The following is a 19,198-nucleotide window of genomic DNA, read 5'->3' on the forward strand; positions in this document are numbered from 1 at the left end:
GTGTAGAAGAATGGCTGCAGAAGCATGGCCTTAGAATCTCTGAAGATCTGCACAATCCAGGCCTGGTATTAGAATAGGCCTGTAATCAGAATTGTACTGAAGTTGCTGTGCTGAAGTTAACAAGAAAGGTAGCCTTGAGCTGTTCTTGAGTCCTGAGACCAAGGAATTATGTTGTGCCACCCGGCCGTGGCTGTAACAAGCTACAGCTGCTGGGAAAGCAGGTGCAGGGCCAAGAAAGATAGGGACCGGTATGGGAAAATAGGGAGTAACAAACTACAAGGCTGAAGCACAGCAACACAATTAGCTACATGGATAGAATGCTTATTTTAGTCATGATAATTAGGGGTGTGAGAACCGCGCGTGTTTAGAGACTACTAACCGATTATATTTCTGCTTTACGAATACGCATGCGTATCGGTTCTATATAAGTAGTGTTAGAAACTAATAAAGTTGAGCAAGATGCATAACTCATATTGAGCGCCTTCTTGATGGATGGATGCAGGGGAAGGAATTTCAGGGCTAGTGGTGATGTGCATGTGTGTGATGTGTGGGGCAGATGTTGGCTAGCTCATCACCCAGCCGCGTGGCCAAGCGAGTCAATGAAGGATGACGTCTGGTGGTACCACACTCGGGTTCCTGGGGGAGCCTGGCTTCCTCTTTGTGGGCAGTCAGTATGCGGTGCCCCTAATGGGAACACCAGTGAAGGTCTACAGGTACGGGATGCGTTCCGGCTGGGTGGGTGCCAGGGCGCACAAACCCCTTAGGCCCGCGCAGGGAGGTGTAAGGCCATCTGCAGCTCGCTCGCAGGCGCTGGCTCCCAGCCCGTCTGTGGTGGGAGCTGTAGGGATGCTCTGAGTGGATCAAGGAGATGGGGGAGCTGCGTGCATGGAGCTCAGCCTGTGTCCTCACGCCCCCCCAGCTTGACCACCGCAGCCCCCCCAGGCCCCCTGTGCTGGGGCAGAGGTCCCAACAGTCAGGGTGCACCGCCCTAAGGCGAAAGGTGTGAGAAAACATTCCCAGCGGCAAAGAAGGTGGAAATGTCCACGCTGTGAATGGCTGCAGTGCAGGGCTCACACTCACCCTTCGCTTTGCCCGCCGTTAGCACAGAGGCCATACGTCCACACATGCCCAGTGCTGGCTCTGGGTGTCACTGGTGACAGTCCCAGCGGGGTGTCCGTCCCTGCCCAGGAGCGGCCGAGGGCTGTTGTCTCCCTTTGGGGACACTCTGGGGACACAGGGTGTTGGCCCCAGTGCCATCCTGCTGCCCTGGCACAGCAGAAGAGGGCGGGAAGCATCCCAGGGAGGCACATGGAGCAACTCACTGTGCTCCCAAATTAGCTACCAGGCCAGGTTGGTTTTCCTGTTTACTCCCTAAGTGGAAATTAGGAAGAGAGTGCAAAACCTCATCCCCTTGGCTATAAAAAGATCTTGTGGTGTGGGCGCAGGAATTTTACCTTCTTTTTCACTTGCAGCCAGAGTGGCACCAGGTGCATGGCGTGGGCTGGGGCGGCAGCAAGGCAAATAAAGGGGGATGCCGGGAACGGCGGCTGTTCTGCGGGAGATGTCTCCTCTCAGGAGAGAGCTGGGCCCGTTCCCCAGGCTGCCGGCGAGCAGCTGCGCTGGGGTTTCACCAAGCACAAGGGTCACAGAGGAGGCACGAGGGGTTTGCGCCGTCTGTGCTGGGGACAGAAGGGCCCCACGGGGTACAGCTGGCACCGGCTGGGGTGCGAGGCAGCCGATGGCTGCTCACAGCTCCAAAGGGCAGCACAAGAGGTGAAGAAACCACACCATCCCTCTCACGTTTCATGGGCAGGTTGCAATAAAAAGGTTGGCTGGTGGGTTTGGCTGACAGGAGTGAGGGGTTCGGGATGATAGGAGACCGCCACAGCAGAAAGCGGGCTGGGCTGCGTTTCGGGTTTACAGCATCAGGGTGAGTGAGTGGGACCCTAAACCCTACAAGCTTGCTAAACCTTGTTTGCCTCAGATTGTTTGTCCAAAAAGATACTGAGAGATGAACTCTTTCCTCCCTTCGTCATTGGACATAATCTTATCTGAAACCTCCTAAGTGCCCTAGAGACTCCTTAAGGAGATAACCACCAAACAAAAATAAGTCCAAGAGTATTTATATGTGAAGCTTGAGACTAGGCAACAGCACAAGTTTCTCAGCCATCGTTGGTCACCCTTATTTGTCACAAAGAGAAGGAAAGGATGCCCAGAGCTGCCAGTGCCTTGCTTAGGCAGCGACTGAGCTTTCTCGCCTCCTTTCTCCTCTGGGATAACTGAAGCTGTTTTGAGGACTCAAGTCTCAAAGTTGATTTAACAAATAACCAGCAAAAATAACGCACGAGAGCAGTAGGCTCCAGCAGCCCATGCCTCCGGTGTCCAGCTGCCTGGGCCAGCATGGCTCAGCTGTGTCCCACCAAAGGGCATTTCTGGTGTGTTTGTTGTGGGCCTGTGGACACCCTGCAGGCAAGAGACTTTCTTGTGGACGCAGCAGTGGTTTCAAGGTAGCTTTTGCTCTGCTTTTGTTCATGTTTATGGCTTCTCACTTGTGAGAGGAACCTCTAATAACCTCACAATGGACTTTGGAAAGTTTGAGCAATCATAAAAAAGATCCCTCAAGCACAGCGTTTCCTTTAACATTCAGTTTGTGCCTGACTGGTCTTGCCATAAAAGATTTTACAAACTCTGTGGCTCTTTTTTGGGGTGTCTTTCTGCCTGTGCCACCTGGAGTTGTCCATCCGAAGTAGCTGCGTGTTATCTGCCGCATTGCCCCCAGAGCACAAGGATTCCCCCGCGCGGCTGCGCGGGCTCGCTGGCAGGTGGGCATGTAGCACGAGGGCTGGTGACACAGAGCAGACCTGCTGGCTCAGGGGTCTTGCCTGCACTGCACATCTCACCCCCAGCAGTGGAGAAGCTCCTGTGCCCCACACCCATTCCACTTGCTGAAGCTCTCTGCTGGGGAGGGGTTGTGGACACCAGAATGGGGTGTGCCACCCCAGCAGCACTCATACTGGGCCTTACTGGGGTTGCTCCCACTAGGGGTCTTTTCTGTAAATTGGATGGATGAGCCCTGTCAGTTCCATGAGGGTCCGTTGTGCCCCCCCTGTGCTGGTCCAACCATCCCATCCCTTCCCTGAGTCTGTCTGTCAGCTTTAGCTGTGATTTTTATATTTGTCAGCAGCAAAACATTTGCTGTGTGCCCAATGTGCCCAGCTCTGGAGCTGGGACCTGGATTCTGTGTTAATTATGGTGAGTTTGTCCAGGTCATTGATTAAAAATGTGAAATTTTGAAGAGGCAGGAAAAAAATTCTTTGCTGACAGAATGTCTGCTTGATGCTGGTTCATGACTTAGACCTGGTTTTCAGGCCTGTGAGCTGGCCAGGTTTAGCCACAGTTATGATGTGCTCGATTACCTTTTGCATTATTCTGGTTCTCAGTCAAAAGGCAATAGCGAGTAAGAGGTGTGATGAATTTGTAAGCGTCCTGTATCAGCACCACAGCGAGCCACTGTGACCAGGTTTGCTCTCTGCGAACCTTCCTTGATTAGCAGACATAAACTGTTTAAGGGAGGGGAACTGGATTAATCAGCATGTGCCTGGGCTCTGGGTCGTGGTGACTTGCCTCTAGCATCATCCTGTTTACGCCTTCAAAATACCAGCATCTTGGTTTTCTTTCGGATGGGTCCCTGGGCAGCTGGAGTGAGGGCAGGACACATGGCCACTCCCCATGCCAGTGCAGATGTCCTTGATTTGTCTGGCTACAACGTGCATTCTAGGAGCAAAGCAAGTGGATGTGAAGGATACTTCAATGTCGGGTTCTTCTGAGCAAAGCAAACCAATGGGACGAATGAGCCGTAATGCCCTGCTGTAATGATTTTATTATTACAAACCAGTTCACAGTAAGGACGCTCTGGCAAAGCAAATTGATTTTTGTCTACTGTCCCACTCACCCGCTGCAAGCCTTTGGGCAGCCGTTAGTGCGGCTCTTCCCCAGCTGGTGAGGGTGCCCTTGGCTTTGCTGTGCTCAGCACCCTGCTCCCCCAGGGCTTGCTGCCCCACTGGCTTGGCTGTGGGGTTTCACCCGCAGCCGTGCCCCCACGGGACCACCTGCGGGCCAGCTCCGAGGCAGCAGAGCCAGAAGCCGGGCACAGGCTCCATAGGAAGCGGGGCAGGGGGAGGGGGTGGCAGTGGTGGTCTCATGCTGCAGGGGCGCAGGGTCACGCTGCAGGGGCGCAGGGCGCAGGCATGGCGGGGTTAAAGCCCTTAGCCTGACTCTGCTAAAAGACCTGGCTGCGCGGCTTGTGTGCGCAGCCTGCCCCAGTTTGCCTGGGGTTTACCACACATTCTCATCGTGCTTGCAAAATGCTGTTATCGCAAATTGCAAAAACCAACCTCGTCCTCAACTGATCAGAGCGAAAGCGGCACAGCTCCGCACCACGGCTCCAGCATGCCCGGTGTGCTGAGCGCTCCCGTGGGCGCTGCTCAGAGATACTCCAGTTTGCTGCGCTGGGATTTTGGGCTGTCGTCACAGACTCCTTGGCCTGTGGGAGCAGTTGGTAACCGTTGCAGCCAGGGTACCCGCTGCCTTAGCTACTGGCCGTGACAGTGACATGGCTTTTTGCCAAGAGCTGCTGCGGCCTTCCCGTATGCCGATGGGCTGCAGTCAAGCTGAAGGTGCCAGGGAGCCTGTGCTGGGCTGCTCCTGAGCAGGGGGTCCGTGCTGCCACTGAAGCCCTCCTGAGCCAAGGCACGGCCAGAGCTGAGGGTGAAGCCCATCCCAGCCTCCCCACTCCACCCCATCGAGCGAGCAGCACTCCCTCAGGGTCACCCTGTCCTGCTGGGGCGAGCTGAGCTGGGCACCCCCTATCTCCCCACTGCCAGCACCCGTGTGTCACCCTGATAGCTCCTTCCACCCTGATAGCTCCTTCCACCCCAATAGCCCCTTCCACCCCAATAGCTCCTTCCACCCCGATAGCACCTTGTGTCCCAATAGCTCCTTGTGTCCCAGCCTTCATCTCTGCAACAGGACAGCGGTGCAGCTGAATGAGCAGGTCCGGCAGGCAGTCAATCTAGGAGGCTCTGGGTATTTCCCAGGAGCAAAGCTGCTGGTTAAAGCAATACGTTTAATAATTATTACAAGTCCTGGAGGCTATTTGACCTGTGTGGGGGACATGAACCAGCAGCACTGCACACCATACCAGCACCAGTCCCCACAGCAGCCCAGTTTGTGTGCTGCTGGGCTCTGGTGTGGTGGGTGGCACGTGCAAAATACTGGGGAGCGCTGCAGGTTTCTGTCACTAGAGCTTATGGCACGATTGCTTTTGGCCTGTAAGTGAGCCAAGCTGGAGCTCAGCCCCTGCCAGCGCCCGAGCCCTCCCAGGTGAGCCACTGGCGGGGGCTCTGTGAGGGTCTCCCCTCCTTCAAGTGCTGTGCCATATACTGGGATCGTGTAGCAATCGAGTGACCCTGCAGTAATCGGGTAACCCTGACAGTCAGGACATGAAAGTGCTTTGGTACTGCCAAAAGCAAAAGGTAAGGAAAAAATTTCCCCTCCCTTTACTCCATAAAATTTCAATATTGTGCAGATGACCTGAATTTTTTTGAAGTGCTAAAGCCTGATGGTGGGATGTGTTTCACATGGGGTACAGGGACCTTCTGCTTCTGAAAGAGGTGAGACCCTTCACAGGGGAGTCTTTAGACTTTCCAGACAGGAGATAACGACAGAAAGCTGGTATTGTTGGAGGCTGGCCGTAGGAAGTGCAATTGCTGATGGCTAGTCATGATGTTCTGCTGCACTTTGTACTGCACATGTTTTATTATGACAGGTGAAGGGAAGCTGAACTTTAAAGGCTTACCTTGCTGTAGCAGGAGACCTCCAGGTGGGTGTCCCGCCTGACTCCAGCCCAGGTCATGGTGCTGGGCAGAGGCTGGGATAGTCCCACTCCCTCCCAAATTCTTAGTTTTGCACCTTTTCCTTTTTGCAGATTCAAAAAGCTTCTTATCCACTGGCGGGGAGTTAATTTTCTGAAGGCTTTTAGTGCTTTGCCTGGGTGCCTTTGGCACTACCTGTGCAGGTGGGCCAGGCTGGCATTTTCGCTTTGCCTGGCAGGACGGAGAGCGCCTGGGTTTGCGAGCTGCAGCAGGGTGCTTTTGGGGGGGCAGCAGGGGGCTTTCGGGGGGCTGGTCTTGGCAAAGCCAGGCTTCACCCTCCTGCCCCAGCTGGGGGGCTTTGAGCCTTTGGGCTAGGTGCGTGGGGACACACACGGCACAGGGCAGGAACAAACCAGCGCCGTCCTGGCACAATTAGTGTTTCTCAACGAACGAACACCGGGCTAATCGTCGAGACTGGTACTTCCATCCCCACCACTCACCTCTGGCAGCTGCCTTCTTGGCGACACCAGGGACCAGCTGACGAGGAGAGCGTTGTGTTGGGTGTCACACAGCCAGCCGGGCGGCGGGGGAGATGGCACTGCAGGGCTCCCCACCCCGCGGCTCCGGGGGCGCTGCCCGCGCTGGGCTGGGAACCGGCCCCTCGGGGTCGGGCTCCCCGGCAGGGCGGCTTCCTGCAGGCTGCGGCCGCTGCCCCTGCCTCCCTCCCTGCCCCTGCCTCCATCCCTGCCTCCTTCTTGCCCCTGCCTCCTCCCTGCCCCTGCCTCCATCTCTGCCTCCTTCTTGCCACTGACTCCTCCCTGCCCCTGCCTCCATCCCTGCCTCCTTCTTGCGCCTGCCTCCTCCCTGCCCCTGCCTCCATCCCTGCCCCCTTCTTGCCCCTGCCTCCTCCCTGCCCCTGCCTCCATCTCTGCCTCCTTCTTGCCACTGACTCCTCCCTGCCCCCATCTCCATCCCTGCCTCCCTCCCTGCCTCCCTGCCCGTCCCTCCCTCCCTGTCTTTCTCTCCGCCCCCGCCCCTCTCCGTTTCGCGGTGTCGCGGCGCAGCGCTCCCCCCGCGGCGGCTGGGGCCATTGCAGGACAGCGCCCCCCCGCGGCGGTGGCGGCGCGGTGCAGCTGAGCCGCTCCCACCGGCTACCATGCGGGCAGGGGGCGGTGGCGGCGTGGGCGGCGCGTGAGGGCAGTTTATATGCACCTACGCACAGAATTTATATGCGTGTGTGTATAGACATATGTATACATATACGTATATACGCACAAACGTGTCTATATACATATATAGGTGTATATATACATATATGTATATACGTATATATGCACAAACACCTGTATATATTCTTATATACAACTACGTGTATATGCACATACATATATATAAACACAAAAAAGGTGTGTGTATGTACATATACCCATACACACATATATACAAACATATATATATGCACAAACATGTGTGTATGTACATATATACGTATGCATATATACATATATACATAAACACGTGTATATATGTATATAAATTATATACATATGCATGTATATACACTCATATATATATATGTATAAATACACACACATATATGTATATGATGCATATAATGCATAAATGTGTTCAATTTACTTGTGCATGTATGTGCATGTAATTTTACATAGATAGATGTATATATAAATTGCCGTCTTTAAGCCTTAAAGGCGGGTGTGCGCCACGGGGGCTGCGCAGGCTGCACGCGCCCCCCGCCTGCTGGCTGTACGGTGCAGTCCCGCTGCCGCCCGCTTGGGGGCACTGTGCGCCGGCAGAAGCGGGGTGAGGCGGCGTTGGAGCGGCGCGGGGGCCGGGGGGGCTGCACAGTCGCTGGGGTCCCCGCGCCCGGCCGGCCGTGGCCGCTGCTCGGCCCTTTGGGGGGAGCAGCAGAGCTCCGCGGGGCTGGGCGGGCGGGGGGATGCCCCACGCTGCGGGACAGCCCGCGGGGCGCGGGCGGGCCGTGCGGGGTTCGGTACAGCAGCTCAGCTTAGGGGGGTGTTTTCCGCACCCGGAGCGCCCCGCACCGCTCGGGCAGTTGCTCCGCTTGTGAGAGCGGCGTTAGGCTGGAGCACCCGCCGGGGTGGCCACGGGCACGGGCAGGTGGCTCGGAGCAGGGCTGGTAGAGCTGCCCCTCGCTTGCCACCTCCCAGCCTGGAGTCCCAGGCCGGCCGAGGCAGGGCACCCTCCGCCTGTGTCCCGGTGGGTCACAAGGTGGTGGCTGAGGTTGGTTTGGGTGAGTAGCTGCCGGGTGAGGAGAGCCATACTTTGCAGAATAGTTGTAATAAATAATTGCGTTTGAACTCATCTGCACAGAAACAAACTAAAAAAAGACCCTGGACCTCACAGAGCGTAACACAGCAGCCATGGATTTATGTCTCCTGCTGATTTTACAGCACTGTACGAGCATGGAGAGACCAAAGAGGAAAAAGCTGCTTGAGCTCCTTGAAGCAGGGGGGCTGCTGGGGATATGTGGGGCCGTGGCATCACGCCCGCATTAGCAAAACCCCTGTCAAATGCAACCCCTTCCCATCGCTTCAGCTAACGCTCTGCTCCTGAGAAAGGGCTAACCTTTCCGTGCCTCGGCCTTTCCCAACACATCCTGGTTCACAAGTTCAGCGGCATCAAAGTTGCATCTGATCGTTAACCCTGACAGTTCGGAGATTACCGAGGAGTTTAAATTGCCTGGCTGAGGTGGCTGAGAGGCGCCAAGTTCAGGCACAAATATGCACCCGCATCCCGAGGCAGCCTTCCCAGAGTTCAAGAGGCAGATGGAGGGTTTCGGTTCAGCTGGGTGATGCCTGAGCATCATGTAGGTTTGTGTCTTTATTTCTTTTAAAGCTGCTTTCATGCAGCTGCTATTTCAAAAGTAGCCATGAATTTTGGGTGCTTCTCGCTCTGTGGTCTGTGGTGTGCATGGCTGGGCTTACAGCTCCTGTGGACTTCAGCCAGAGAGATGAGACAGCCCAAGCAAAAGCCCTACAAGTCACAGTTTTTCATCCATGCCAAAGACTTTACTACAAAATTACTCTTTGCTTATGCATTTTCCCTGTTGCTTTTATTCCTGCTAAGCTAGGTACAGAGGGAAGCGCTCTTTGTGACCGTGTTCTTCACCAAAAAACAGCAGAAGACAGAAGCTCCATCTACCCTGGGTAGTTTTCAGTTTGCTGTTATTTCCACGAGATGGCTTTCGATACCAGAACCACAGGGAAACTGAGGTCGGGAGATGCCTCCTGCTGCCATCTGGCCCTTCCTCTTGCTCAGCGTGAGTCCAGCTCCATCGGGTGCAGCGGCCATGAGCCTCCTGCGCCTGAGCAGCGTGAGCCACGGCACTGCGACAGCAATGGCGGGAGGGGCTGAACGAGCACTGAGGAGCAAAGACGTTGGCATTCTCCTTGATGGGAATTAATCTTAATGCAGCTCATCAGCCTTCAGGGTGGAAGTCCTGAACCCGATGGTGCCAAAGGATTAATTTAAATCTGAATTCCTTAGGTATAGCCTCAAAGAAGAGGAGGTGAAGGAGGCCCATGAATACAGCCCCGTCTGGAACGCCGGCTCCTCCTGTGGGTACAGGTCCAGCACCAGGTGCCCCCATGGCTGGCAAAGGGCCAAGCCCTTGGAGCCCTGCTGGTGCTGATGCTCCTGGCAGGCAGTACAGGGTCTGCTCCAGACAGCATGGAGCACCCATCTCATCAGTCAGGAGAAACCACCAAAGCAGCCAGTCACTGTTTTGTGCGGGAAAACAAGTTGAGGTTGTTGCTGTTTTCATTTTTCACCTGTTTATATTGCTGCTACCCAGCCAACTTGGATCAGCAGGTAAGGCTGGGGTCCCGCAGCACAGGCACTGTGCTGGGAGCTGCTGGTGGCAACACGGGCTGAGCTGGGCGAGGGTAAGCGGTGCTGTCTGGTCAGCAAGGGACCATCCTGCCTGCAAAGCGAGGCCCCATCGCCTGCATGCATCGCTCCTGAGCTGGGGGTGCTGGGATTTCGGGTGAACCTGGGTGGCAGCGGCTGCCAGCCAGCCTGCCAAGTGTGACAGCGTGGTGGCCAGCTCCGTGCCACACCAGGTACAAAGCACGAGGTGTGCCTCTGTTTCATCGTTTGTCTTTCAGCTCCTAAAATTGTCCCACGTTGCCAGAGCCGGCTGGTGTGTTTTCAGCACTGAAAATCAGATGCTGCTAAATTTCCAGTGGTTGTTCTCGGTGCTTTATGCTCTTACTTTAACAGAAGCGTGCAAGCTACGCCTCTTGCAAAAACAAACGGGCTTTACTCCCCTAGCCAGGGTCACCTCTGTTTTCAGCTGCCTTACTCTCCACGGAGATGTCTAGCTAGCTGGCTCAGAAATGGTGCTGTCAGCTTTCCATGAGCATGAATTTAACAGCACCCTCCACAGCAACGTGACTACAGTCCTCTTGCTACCTGGTCACCGAGCAGCTGCTCAGCTTGTACTTGCAAAAAGGCTCTCCTGAATGTGTTTGCTGGTAAAATGACTTCTTTTTTCATCTGCAGTTTTAGACATTAAAACCAGAATTTAGCCACTGGCTCTGTGCTTCCTACCTGGATGCAAGTACTGCAAAGGTGAGATATACATAAATAAATATATCATTTTATAGATGTACACATGTGTGTGTATATGCTATGTGTTTATACATATACATTTTATACACACACACACGTATGTGTATATGAACATGTATTTATGTATATACACATACATCTATACATATGTAAAGTGTCTATATACTTATATGTATGGGTTGGGTGGGGAGACCAGCACTGATGAGTTAACTCTGTGGGAAAGTAACAGAAATGTGGGAAATGTGCAGGGCATTTGGTGATTTCATGCCACGCATGTTAGAGATTGCAAGAGACCTTCGCTAGAAAGGGAAATGCGGTACCTGGGGACATGGGATTTCCCATTTACAGTTTCATTTAGGAGTTTCAAGAAGGAAGGAGGTCCCTGCCTGCGTGTACCTGCGGGGTGTGATGCTCCCCCGGCTCCGGGCTCACAGCTGAGTTGTGGAGGTGGCTGTGGAAGCAGCAGCTCGAGGTGGACACGGGCATGGGCAGCACAGGTGGCTGCAGTCACAGGGCTGGTGGGCTCAAACCCAGGTGCAGGCAGGGCACCGCACACCTCCCTCTCCACCCCCTGGGGGGCTTCTGGGGTCCTTGCCGTGCGGGGGCGGGGAAGGTGGTCACTTTCCTGTGCGGTTTGGACAATCCCCTCTGCCATCAGCAGGGAGGAAGGCAGGCATTGTGACGACACCAGTTGTGCCCAGGGGAGGATGGCATCTTTCCGACTGCAGCTCAGTGGAGTTTTTGCCCTGCCTGGCTTGGTTTCATGCATGCTTAATGCAGGCTGTTAACAGACGCCCTTAAACCCGGCCTACAGTTGCTGCCGCACGCTGCACTCCCTCCAGCACCCTGCTTTTCTGCGGCAAATAGGTACCTTTTTGGGTTTTTAAGTTCAGGGGTATGGAATAGAAAGGTGCTGGGAAGGAGCACGGTATTAAAAAGGGAAGCTAATGCAGCACAGGAGGAAAAGCGTGGTAAGTAAGCAGAGCTGTCACCCAGCAGCACCCACAGGGTGGCCAGCTGAGGTGCCCCAAGACACGGTGCCAAGCCACACGGAGCGAGGCTTACCTAGGGCTGCTGCTTAAGTTGGCTGAAGTTTTAATGAGCATGGCTCATAGTCTTACGTACACCTTCATGTCGAGTGCCCTATCACCCAGCTCCAAAGCAGGAGAAATAGGCAAAATTCTTCTAAGAGTTTCCTTAGTATTATTTGTTCTCATACTTACTGGAAAAGTGGCACATCAATAACCATCTTCTCAGAACTGTAGCAAAATAGTATCAGGGGAAGGGGTGGAAGGTGAAGGTTTTTAGTGACAGTTTAGTTTTTGTGGGCCAATCACTGTAACCAATATTTTGTTTCCTTAATGAATTTTAAGCACAAATCCCAGTAGGGGAAAAGCTTGCCAAGTGTTTGCAAGCGCAACTCTTCATGCTGCCTTTTTACCTTATTCTTTCAAAAGCCCTGGAGGAAAGTGACCGCTGCCTCTGGAAGAGAAACCAGGTGTGTACCGCTGTGTGCCGGGTCACCGAGCGGCCAGGGCTGCAAGGTGGGGAAATACACCGTTCCCTTGGTTCTGCAGGACCAATGCAGCCACCATCCCCGTGGGGCTCTGCGGGACATCGCCCGAGCGCGGTACTGAACACACCGCGGGTCCTGCCTGCCTTCACACTGCCTGGCAGGGAAGTGTCCTTGGGGAAAACACGGGTTTGTGCGGGGTCCAGGCGCCGGGAACGGCTGTCTGTGCGAGGGCCCGGGGTGACACATCACCACTGAGCTCCCGAAAGAGCCCTGGCAGCGCAAGAGCCTCCTGCCACCGCCTGGGTCGCCTGCTCGCAGACAGCGAGTGCGCTGTGCAAGGTGGGCTTCCCTTCGGGGGGGCTGTGTCTGTGTGTACCTGTGTGCATATACGTCTGTGTACACACACACATAGACACACACCTTATGCGTGTGTATATGTTTTAGGTACACATGCATCTATGTATATAGAGACATATACATCTCTATATAAAATAACTATTGAAATATATGTAATGTATACATCTAGCATGTATATGCATGTAGAATCTATTCTATATATGTATAGAATATGTATATATTTTTATATACAGACATTAAATGTATGTGTATATATACATATACCTATAGCTATACCCATCTAACATGTCTATATACATATAGGTATATATTATACAAACTTGTTTATATATGCATGCATATCTACATGTATATTTAATATAAAGTATAGTACATATAAAATATAGCATTATATTATATATCTATGTATACATAATGTTATATGTGTAATGTAACTGGTTTTGTTGCTGAGTTCAAAGCGCCCCTAAGGAGCCCCAGGGGCTGTAACAGGTTTGCAGCTCTCTGTGCACCTGTGGGGACTCTTTTACCCCGTTCTCCAGCCCCAGTGTTTGGCAGAAGGGCTGCGGTACCTTCCCGGCTGCCGCAGCACGCGGGAACGGGCACAGCAGCCAGCACCCAGGGTCCTCCGTGGTCACGCTTTGCTGCCTTGCCCGGGAGCCGGCGCTGCGCTGCACAAAGAGGAGACCGAGTTTTGCTCCTGCCTTGCTTTCGGTGTATTACCTGGCCCTGGTTAAAGACAGGAGTGTATTTACTCCTCCTGTCATTACTCTCTCCCTTGGTCGCCCTGGGAATATTTCCGTACTAACACAGTGGCATTACAGCTTGCAGGGGATTCCAGGTCCACCCTCGCAGCAGCGGCTTGTGTTGCTCTACCTTCTTCCCTCCCTCGCGAAGGAAAACACCACACGTGCCCGGTGCCCTGTCCGTGCCCGCCTGTAGCTTCGCCTGCTGCAGCAGCGCCCGGCCTGCCCGCACCAGCCCAGGGCGGCACAGGAGGAAAGCGACGACGCGCCGAGCCGCCGGAGCACAGGGCTGCACCAAGCACAGGGGTGTCTCGGCCGCCCGGAGTGCAGGTATGGCTCAGCTGCACCAAGGCAGCTGTGCTGGCAAGGAGAGGGGTTGTTCTGGGGGGCTTGCCCTCCCTCTCTGAGCTGGCACCACCGGCGTGCTCTGGATTACTGCTTATGAAAAAGCCTTTGTCTTTAATTAGGGATCGCCTAACTTGGACAGGGAGCTGAAGGACTGCTGTAAGGAGCAGGTGGTGGTTGTCCTGAGCCCCCTGAACAAGCAAGATGTGAGCAGGACCTGCCAGACAATCGCTACTGTGTGCAGCTCCGTCCTGACGGCAACTCCACCACGTGCAGGTGTCCGGCCAACATCCCCGGCATGTGCGAACCTTATGGACCATAAGATAGTGCACGCCTGCACTTAGCCTGAGCCTAAAGGTGTGCGTGGGCTAGGTGTGTAAACTACTTGTGGTTTTTACTGAGTAAAAAGGTGGGCAGGCTCTGGGACTGGGCCAGTAGCCTATGGGTGGTTGCACCACATAGGTATTTTCCCAGTTACAGAAAGACTCCTGGTTTTGGCTGCAATGGGGCTCCCAGCTGAAGAGTGGGCCTTGATGGTGGAGAGGTGGCAGTTGGTGATGGATCCTTGTCTTACTCTCTGCAACACTTTGCAGTGTCGAGCTGATACTGTGCTGCTATTGCTCTGTCATCACATTGTGCATCACAAGTAGTACTGTTTGCTGGGATTATAGCGCAGGCTGCTGTGCCCTTAGTAACTGTGGTGGACCTGGACCAGGACCGCCTTCCCTCTTGGCTCTGTGTGTGTGTGCAAAAACATGTGCTCGTGTCTCCCTCTCGTGTCTGTGTGTCTGTGCAAAAAATGTGCATCTGCCTCTTGCGTCTCTGTGTGTGTGTGCAAAAAATGTGTGCGTCTTCCTCTGTGTCTGTGTCTCTCCGTGTGCAAAAAGTGCACGTGTCTTGCTCTTGTGATGCCTATCTATAAATATCTATATATTTATACATAATTCTATGCATGTGTTGTACACGTGTCAGGAGCTAAATCTACGTAATCAGTCCTTCCCCTAAAAGCCAGTGGTTGGTGTGATGCACTGAAGGCTGTTGCGCAAGATTTGACTCAGCTTCTTTCCCATACGTAGGGGCTGTAATGCAGCAACCGTTGTTTTCTGTGCAGAAGGTGCACAGAATTTCTAAGTTAATTGCTGCCACCCTTATCAAGGGGCCACTGTCACTGAGCCTGATGAGCAGCACGGCGGCTTTGATCAGCTGCAATTCTGATGAAGCTGGCCATGGAGCAGAGGCATCACAGAGGAGGGCTCACCCTTTGCTGTCACGCGCTGTGGTGGAGGAGGGATTTCGCTTAAGAGCCTGAGGTGTTCAGGTGGCCTCGCTGTGACAGCAAGCTGTGCCTGGCCGCTGGCCCGGCTTGTGGCCACGGCTTGGGAACAGCCCACAGCCTGAGGCCACGCTGCAAGCCCTAAGCTGGAGGCAGTCGGCTCTTTTACTATGTCATATATATATATATGTCTGTGTAATACATGCATATATGTGCACATACATATGCACAGTGGAATAAAGGAGAATTCCAGCTCGCAATGTTCAAAACAACTTTCTTTGCCTGAAAAGCCAAAGCAGGTGACTTATATACCTATAGCTATACATATCTAATATGTATATACACACACATATATAATATATATACATAATAATATATATACATATATATGTGTATATCTATAATAATATATACACACACACACATATAATGTCTGTATATAAAAATATGTACTGACCCCAAGGGACAGTAACTGGGGTGCCCAGCTGCTGAGTCCGGACGGTCACCGCTGCTAGAAACTGGGGTCTCCACTGCTCCGGGGCCCGCCCTGACGGGAACACCACATCTCTTCCAGCAGCACCATCCCTGGGAGGGCATGGGCTGGTGGGTTGGGGACAGGATGGGGGTCAGTAGGTGACAGCAGCTGCCAGCACAGTCCCGAGCCATGTCCCCGCCAGTGGGCACAGCCAGCACCACACACATCCCCCCCCCCCCCCCGCCACTGGGCTGATGGCTGATGGAGGGGTCAGGTGCAATGCCAATATAGGGTTATATAAACTTAAAAGCATTTTATATAAGCCTATTTTATCTGCAAATCATTTATATTTAGAACACCTATTTCTACTGGAAACACTAAAACCACATTACATAAGAGCTTGTTTAAATCCTTTGGCTTAAGGTTTGGGCAGGGGGAGGGGTTGGCTCAGGCACGGTGCGTTCGGGCTGCGTTTTATAACCAGAGCCTCAACGGGCAGCCGAAAGCTGGTCTTGAAATCCTTTTTGCTTTCGTTCTACGCTGCCCTGACAATAGCAGAGTACGTTGCTGGAGGGGAATTTTCCTCTCCCTCGGTGCTGCCTTCATGTTTGGAAATTTTCATTTGTAACGCTCTGGGTACATTGCCAGCCCAGCAGAGACGGCAGCTCAGCGCCGCCCGGCCAGCCCCTGCTGAGGTCTGGGCTGCTACAGCGGGCGGGAACGCGGCTGACATCACTCCAGGGGCTACCGCGTCATTCTCAGAAATTAAAAAAACCCCCAAACTTCATTGACTGGAACCGACTATTTAGCAACATAAAATGACTTACCTTGGCATTCGTGCAACAGTATTTTTCAATGTATTGATCATTCCCCAAGAAGTCTCCCCTGAGGGGAAGGCAGGCAAGATGGTGACATGACCACAGAACACACGTACCGCGGCGCCGGCGGCAGCTGACCTGCTGTGGACTCCTGGCCATGTGACTGCAGAAGCCAGCCCTTGGGCCAGCTCACGCTGCTCTGCCGCAGCCGCAGCAAGGTTTGGTTGCCATCCAAAGATAAGTCCTTAAGCAGCGGTGGGATGCTGGTCCCATCTCAGCTTCCCGGTGTGAGAAACTCCAAACACAGAGAGAAGCAGAAGATCCCACCTCGCAGTGATGGTGCCATCCCCGAGACCTCGCTGTTGGCCCAAGTCATGAATGCTACTATGGTAAACAGCACCACCTCAGTAATAACATGAATTAATAATGTAATAAATTATTATTATTAGAACATACATAAATGTAACATTATAATATTAATAGCATACATATATATACACATATGTAACATATATATATATATATAACACATAACATTATAAATAACATAAATGAAGCTTAACTCATCTTCCCTCCCTTCCATTCAGTCGGGACCAGCCTTATGTGTCTTTATTCCCCCTCCACCTCGTCTCGGACAGCGAGGTCAGGAATCGCTCCTCAGCCAAGGGGAAGGGTGGGAGCAGCACCTGTGCACACGGGAGCCCCAGGCAGAGGCACAGAACTGCCAGAAGGAAAATGGAGAGCGGTCTTGGTACACACCACCGTGACAGTGGGTAGTCACTTGGCCAGGGCAGCTGGCCGTGCATCCCGGGTTCGTGCTCCCCCACAGGCTTCTGACTTTGTCCGAGTGATAGAACCCCCCAAACCCTGACGGCAAGAGCCTGGGGAAAGAGGGGCTGGTGGGATTTCCCACAGGACTGCCAGGGGATGCCGAGCAGCAATAAGAGCCCAGGCAGAGACTTGGCCACCGCTGTGCCCTCCGGCATCATCCCCACATCTGGGCATGTCCTGTCCCAGGGGCACCATCCACCCCGAGGCCAGGTGCCGCCCCAGCACGTGTCCCAGCCAGCCCCGCTCCCCAGCTGCTGCCAAGGCGGCCAGCGACCCCCAGCATCCCCGCCTGCCCTGCCAAGACAGCACGGCCAGAGCGCTGCCTCCTGGCAGGACGGGCCACCTCTGCCAAGTGGCACCGCGCCGCGGCACCAGCACACTTTGCTTTCCTAAAGGAGCAGAGCTGAGCTCTCCCACTGCGTTCCCATCTGGACGCTACCTTTAATCATCATCACCGCCCCAACTCTCCTTGCAGCTGCTCCATATTCAGATGACATGGTTCATTAGTTTCTATAAATGGCCAGGACATTGCATAGATTTTGGGGACAAAGTGAGAGCCAAAGCTGTAAGTGACTTTTTCTCCTTACCGTAAGGCTTCTTGCAAAGTGACTCGAACCCCAGCACCTTGTGGAGGCCGGTCAGTCCCACCCCAGCCAGCAGCCTGCTTCGGCAGGGCAAGGCTCAGCTGTTCCATCTTCCGTTTTCCCTGCTGGGAAGTGGAAAAGACAACACGCGCGTTTCTTAGGGGTGCAGGGGGAAAGCAATTAACATCTGAGCATGCTGCAAAACCTTCCTGAGACTTGACTTTTCTTCCCTCACCAGGAAGCCGAAGGTGGCTTGAAATGTTTGAAAACGATCCCGTTCCCAAATTGCGGTGAGCTCAGGCAGGCGGGCGATGGGGCTGGGGAAGCACATGGCAGCGAGATGGCAGCAGGGCGTGCTGGCAGCCGCAGGCAGTGTGCCCCGCTGGCGAGTCACCCAGGCACGAGCGGTGGGGTCTCCAACCTGGCTTTTGCAGCAGCCTCACGAGTATTTTAAGGAGAAGACAGGGAAGGACCAAGGTGGTCCGCCACCAGCTGCTGTCGCTGTGCTGGCCGGCAGCGTGCAGGGTGCTGGGGCTGGGGGCCTGGAGCTTTCCCAAGCCCAGGCTGCCGGAGCCCTCCTGGCCACGCGGTGCCCGAGGCCGGTGCCAGGCAGCTGCCCTGCCTGCCTGCCCAGGTCCCCGCCGCTGCGCATCATCGCTCAAATAGCTTAAGCAAATTCTTCTCATACTTCACTTGAGCCAGACGCTGTAAATTGGATTAAAGTGGTGCCTGGAGAGATTTCTAGAGCCAAATATTTAAAACTAACATGAATTTGAATGTTTTCTGGGCTGCCACAGGGATGCCCCCTCCTCCCCCTCAGCAGGCAGGGGTCTCCGGGGGTTTGAAGCCACCTCTCCTTGTGACACCGCCTGCAGATGCCAAAATGCATGTCAAAACCCGGAACAGTGAAGTTCAGCTAGAAAGACATCTTTTCATTTCTGCTTGGACAAAAATTGTACTGGGGCTGGCTGTTAAAGGAGCTGGGCATCCCCCCACTCCGGGGAACTGCCTGAGCTCCTGGTGCAGGCAGGCCACTAACTCCAGGTAATTATTTCACTTTAAGCACTCCATCACCTTCTATTATTTCTCATCTGTCATAAAAGTCAGGTGATGCAGTGAACATCTGTGATGTTCATGGACGAGCATAGCGTTTTTCCTATTTTATGGACATGGAGAGCAAATCTGTCTCATTGTCTGAGCATGGAAGAAGAGCCATTGAGGCTATAGGAAATACTAGTCACGCCAGCATCCTCAGGACACAAATCATCTGCAACACCGATGAGGAACATAACTTGCAGATACACCAGGGAAACCCAGTAGAGGCCAGCTTCACGGCTGTGGGACCCGCAGGGTGCTGGGCAGAGCCTGGGGGAGCCCGCCATGCACCGAGCTTCCCTTCCTCTGCTGGAAGGCTGCAGCACTCTCCCACGGTGCCTGTCCTAACTAGTAGAAGACCAGCTGGCCGAGAAGAATTGCTCTGTGCTAACAGCCCAGCTGATCAAAACTCACCCAAGGACTGTTTTGCACCCATCTGATTCTGCATTGCACAGACAAACACTGGTGACCTGTGATGTACGTAGCAGATTCAATTTGACTGTGGGAGGTAAGTAGGTGGGTAGCAGTTTGGACACAAGGAAAACAGCAATTTCGATTTTATGTTAAAGAACAAACCAGTTTGGTTTAGCCTTAGAGATTTTAGTGCGCATTTCCTAACGGCTCAACGAACTCGTAAGTTATGGGGTTAAGCTGAGTTCATGCTGGCTTCTGAG

General features: G+C 53.7%; 1 long non-coding RNA gene across 5 annotated transcripts; it reads left to right on the top strand.

Annotated features, from left to right (window-relative positions):
• The first annotated feature begins 6,857 nt into the window (after positions 1 to 6,857).
• Positions 6,858 to 16,607, top strand: LOC308067003. 5 transcript variants are annotated; one of them, XR_013929394.1, is made up of 4 exons: positions 6,858 to 10,487; positions 11,945 to 13,433; positions 13,571 to 13,820; positions 14,525 to 16,607. It is a non-coding gene; the product is annotated as an uncharacterized lncRNA (long non-coding RNA). The 5 variants fall into 5 exon arrangements; XR_013929395.1 differs by having other exon boundaries at positions 6,859 to 9,061; positions 9,402 to 10,487; positions 13,571 to 16,607; XR_013929396.1 differs by having other exon boundaries at positions 7,704 to 8,725; positions 8,986 to 10,487; positions 13,571 to 16,607.
• The last annotated feature ends 2,591 nt before the right edge of the window (positions 16,608 to 19,198 follow it).

The sequence above is a fragment of the Falco punctatus genome (genome assembly GCF_963210335.1).
Source record: "Falco punctatus genome assembly, chromosome: 7".
In the NCBI taxonomy this organism is placed as follows: domain Eukaryota; kingdom Metazoa; phylum Chordata; class Aves; order Falconiformes; family Falconidae; genus Falco; species Falco punctatus.